Source organism: Pelophylax lessonae (genome assembly GCF_965119305.1).
Source record: "Pelophylax lessonae genome assembly, chromosome: 1".
In the NCBI taxonomy this organism is placed as follows: domain Eukaryota; kingdom Metazoa; phylum Chordata; class Amphibia; order Anura; family Ranidae; genus Pelophylax; species Pelophylax lessonae.
Genome location: NC_138768.1, coordinates 535712468 through 535717960, shown reverse-complemented (window position 1 = coordinate 535717960; position 5493 = coordinate 535712468).

Sequence of the window (5493 nt, the reverse complement as noted above, 5' to 3'; positions counted from 1 at the left end):
GACGAAAATTTACGGCCAACAATCGGTACGTGTGTACGGGGCTAGACTTTTTCTATGTATACAAAAGACATATTTCTCTCAAATATTGTTCACAAATCTGTCTAAATCTGTGTTAGTGAGCACTTCTCCTTTGCCGAGATAATCCATCCACCTCACAGGTGTGGCATATCAAGATGCTGATTAGACAGCATGGTTATTGCACAGGTGTGCCTTAGGCTGGCCACAATAAGGCCAAATCCACAATGTGCAATTTTACTGTACTGGGGGGGCCTGAAAACCAGTCAGTATCTGGTGTGACCACCATTTGCCTCACGCAGTGCAACACATCTCCTTCTCATAGAGTTCATCAGGTTGTTGATTGTGGCCTGTGGAATGTTGGTCCACACCTCCTCAATGGCTGTGCGAAGTTGCTGGATATTGGCAGGATCTGGAACACGCTGTCGTATACGCCGATCCAGAGCATCCCAAACATGCCCAATTGGTGGCATGTCCGGTGAGTATGCTGGCCATGCAAGAACTGGGATGTTTTCAGCTTCCAGGAATTGTGTACAGATCCTTGCAACATGGAGCCGTGCATTACCATGCTACAACATGAGGTGATGGTCGTGGATGAATGGCACAACAATGGGCCTCAGGATCTCGTCATGGTATCTCTATGCATTTAAAATGCCATCAAGAAAATGCACCTGTGTTCATTGTCCATAACATACGCCTGCCCATACCATAACCCCACTGCCACCATGGGCCACTTGATCCACAACGTTGACATCAGCAAACCGCTCACCCACACAAGGTCATATATGCTGTCTGCCATCTGCCCTGTAAAGTGAAAACCAGGATTCATCCATGAAGGGAACACCTCTCCAAAGTGCCAGATGCCATTGTATGTTAACATGTGCCCACTCAAGTCGGTTATGACGACGAACTGCAGTCAGGTCAAGACCCAGATGAGGACAACGAGCATGCAGATGAGCTTCCCTGAGATGGTTTATGACAGTTTGTGCAGAAATGATTTGGTTATGCAAACCGATTGTTGCAGCAGCTGTCCGGGTGGCTGGTCTCAAACGACCCTGAAGGTGAGGATGCTGTATGTGGAGTTCCTGGGCTGGTCTTGCTACACGTGGTCTGCAGTTGTGAGGCCGATTGGATGTACTGCTAAATTCTCTGAAACGCCTTTGGAGACGGCTTATGGTAGAGAAATGAACATTTCATTTACGGGCAACAGCTCTGGTGGACATTCCTGCAGTCAGCATGCCAATTGCACGCTCCCTCAAAACTTGTGACATCTGTGACATTGTGCTGTGTGATAAAACTGCACATCTTAGAGTGGCCTTTATTGTGGCCAGCCTAAGGCACACCTGTGCAATAATCATGCTGTCTAATCAGCATCTTGATATGCCACACCTGTGAGGTGGATGGATTATCTCAGCAAAGGAGAAGTGCCCACTAACACAGATTTAGACAGATTTGTGAACAATATTTGAGAGAAATAGGCCTTTGTGTACATAGAAAAAGTCTTAGATCTTTGAGTTCAGCTGTTCAGTGTATAAAAAAGAAATCAAATGTATTCATCAATTTAGGTCAATATGTGTTCTGCTACATACTTTTGGGAAAAAAATCCCAATAAGCGTTTATTGATTGGTTTGCGCAAAAGTTATAGCGTCTACAAACTATGGGATTGATTTAGGGACTTTTTATTTATTTTTTTTTTTTTTACTAGTAATGATGGTGATCAGCGATTTTTAGCAAGTTTGCTACACTATTGCACTAAGACATGGTCACTGACACATTTTGGGGACCAGTGACACCCTTTTTGTTACACTAAGTCACAGGTTTTCATTGTGCACCATTACAATCTTCTAGCTGCCAGCATCCTAATGACCAATGGTGTCATCATGCCAGTCGCCTTCATAGCATCCTTGTTTGAGCCCCTCTCCATCCGCGTTGGGGTCACATTAGCTGAATGATGGAGAAAAACTGAGTGATAAGAGAAAAATTGGAATACTAATCAGTACCAGTTTGCAAAAGTATATTTTCTTTGGAAAAATAAATCACCTCTAATGTTGGGTGTCCTACTTGGTCTTGTGAATGTTGCTGCATTATGTAAAACTAGAATAGCTTTTACATTTTAGAATGGGGTGCCTCGAGACTGTCCATATTTTTTAAAGGGTGCCTCGAAATTGTCCATAACCTTTAAAGGGTGCCTTGACTGGAAAAAGGTTGAGAAACACTGCTCTATAACACCCACACACACAAAGGGAAATTTAGGAGATTAGTAATTTGTTCTGAGTTTTTTTTTTCTTTAAGGTCCGGTTCACACTAATGCGATGCGGGAAGGCTGCGAACTCGCAGCCTGTTCCCGCATCGCACACGCACCCCCGGCAGTTCACACTGCCATATGCGATACGCTGGGGGTGTCAATGTAATCTTAACGACACCCCCAGTTTGATCGCATATCGCAGTGCGATCGTGCAGTTCGCACAGGATCGGATCGCACAAGTGTGAACCGCTGTGCGATCCTGATGCGGCTGCAAAAATGCCTCCTGTGCGAGTTTGCTGCGGGTGCGATGCGAATTTAGCCATACAAAGTGTATGGCTAAACTCGCACCGCACAGCTGATCGCATGTAATGAAGGAGCAGTGCGCTCCGACATTACATGCGAACCCGGCACTCGCAGAAGTGTGAACCAGGGCTAAATCATTTAAAAAAGCCAGATTGTGAATTTTCATTCAGCAAGACAATGAGCAGATTCAGCAGACCACCTAATTATGAACTGCAAGCCAACAACAAGTTACTAATTTACATATTTCTTTACCATGTTAACATTATCCTACTTATATCTTTATGGTTTCTACACATTTAGCGTGCTTTAAAATTGGATTATTTATCAATAAAAATGCTTTTATTAGCAGAATAAGGGAAGGCTAGAATCCCTATCGGAGTTATATTGTCGTTCTATTCTTTGTTCAAGTCCCTCACTTCCTGTCTGGTGACAACTTTCTCCCTAAGACTGGAAGTGAAAAAATCTGCTTAACAGGATCTAACTTTTATCTTTCTAAAAGATATTATAAACCCAATGTTTAACCCCTTTATGTCCCAGTAACCCATATGTGCAGCGGCAAAAAGCTGGGCTTTAATGTCCACACGCTACATATGTGGGTTAATGATTATGTGTTAGGAGCACACTCTCTGCATGCTCCCAGCACAAAGACCAAGCTGCCGAAAATGGCTTTGGTCCTGAGAAAACATCGGTAGGTGGCGAAAAAGGCTTCCAATCACGTGACCACTGTGACAGCCAATCAAAGTGGTCACATGACTGCAGATCCTTCCCACCCCCCTTGGCATCAAGAACTTTTCAAGTGGGTGTTAGGGTGGTGGAAAGGTCTTAAATAAAGTATACAGATAACTTTTTAGGAATAAAAACCTTTCGGTGCTCTATGTACTTAAGATCATTCTTTTGATCGCAAAGTGCAAAATAACTTTGGTGAACAAGAACTGACAAATTGACTATTGCAGCTTTAGGCTCATGCACATAGGTCATAGGTGCATTCCTCCTTACAATGTAGGGAGGTGACCAAGAGCCCCTGATAATGCCTCCAGCCGACTCATAGACAAGAATAGATCTAGGTGGCTATATACAGGTATGCGCTTGTGTATTGTGGTGCATGTGTACAGATAGAAGATGTACAGAAAGATAGTGGGAGGAGGATAGACCAAAAAGCCACCACATCCCAAAGAGTATACAAAACAGAAGAAATGGAACTGTTTTTTGTATGCAGTGCAATCTCCCTTTACAGTTGTCAACACTATGGACAGCTTTTTGCAGGGATTCCAGGGTAACAAAATACGCCACTACATTTACATTGTAAGAAGGAACGTGCCCTTGTACATGAACCTTTATTATGTAAAGTATACTGTAAAGTATACTGATACTCATTTAAAAGGTAGGTGCAGTATGATAGCACTAGGATGTTGCAGGTCAATAGGTCATAACTTAATAACCACGATTACTTGTCAAAATTAATTAAAACCATTCCCAAAAGTTTTAACCCTGTCCCCCAATCAAGGTAGTTGAGTCACAGAAACCTTGTAGCAGGAGCGCTTGCTATGCCTCAAGTGCATTTTTGCTTAAATAAATCTCTCTTTCTAGATCAACTTTTCACCTTATTTTACATTTTTATAATTCCATTTTTTGTTGATCATTTCAAGTTTAACTAAATTTCTAAAATCATATTCGTGTAATAAATCACCAGAGGAAGATAGGGGGCTAAAGTAAACACCCATACAGACACAGGCTTGTCAAGGTGTTGACAGATTTTTTTGTGCATACATCCAAAGGGAACAAGACATCCAAGCTAGACTGAAATCGCACACACTATACAAGCAGAGTAACCTATTTATAAGTAGTTATTATAGAACCAACAGAGTATTAGCCTGTCACATTATAACAGGCTTCTTCACAGTAACAGCTGTGGAATAGACTCTCTCGGGAACTAGTTCTGGCCAGCTCAGTAGATAGTTTTAAAAAAAGAGCTGGATGCATTTCTAAATGTATATTATAAAAATGTAACTACAGTATGTACCCTATACCTATTCACACGGGGGGAAGAACAGGGGAAGAAATTATTATTAAAAGGGTATTCTAGATTATGATAAGCCCCCTGCCCGCAAATCCCCACAACCACTGGCCCAGGTTGTGGGGATGAGGTCCTTGTCCTCATCAAAATAGAGACAAGTTGCTTCGCCAGGAGGGTTCCCCTGGAAAGGCACCGACATGTTGATTGTATATGGTCTGGTATGGTTCAGAGTGGGGACCACACTTGCCCCCACCCCACCCCCGTTTTCTTGGCCAGCCAGGCTGCATACTCGCAATAAAGTGTCTGGATTCTTAGAGGGGCTTCATTTTTTTTCTGTGTGTGAGATAAACAAAAAAAAAAACAGCCCATACATACCCCTCCAAAGGTCCCCAAATACACAGCAGAACCTTGTATGAGTTTGTGTGCTGTTTTTTTTTTTTTTTTTTTTTTTAAGAGTTAAGAAGCTGTCAATGACATGTCATTTGTCTGCAATTTTAAAACGTTTTCATTGCAAATGAGATAATTTCATGCTTAACATCCTTGGATTTAGACTGCCTTGACCAGACACACATTAATACACTCTAAAACAACACATCCAGGCTTCTTTTCTTTCATGTCCCCAATTCTACTATCAACTTAAAAAAGAGTTTTCACAGCACACTTAGGGCTCTTTCACACGGTCCGCATTCCGTTGCGGACCGCGCTCTGCTCAGCGGGGATCAATCCGCCGATCCCCGCTGAGCCGGCGGATGACAGCTCCATCTCCGCACTGTGTGCAGAGAGGGAGGTGTCAGACCCCCGCTGCTCTCTATGGGGAATCGGATGAGAGCGGACCACCTGTCCGCTCTCATCCGATCCCATCCGATCCCCAGGACGGATGGAAAATAGGGTTTCCATCTGTCCGGATTTCACAGAC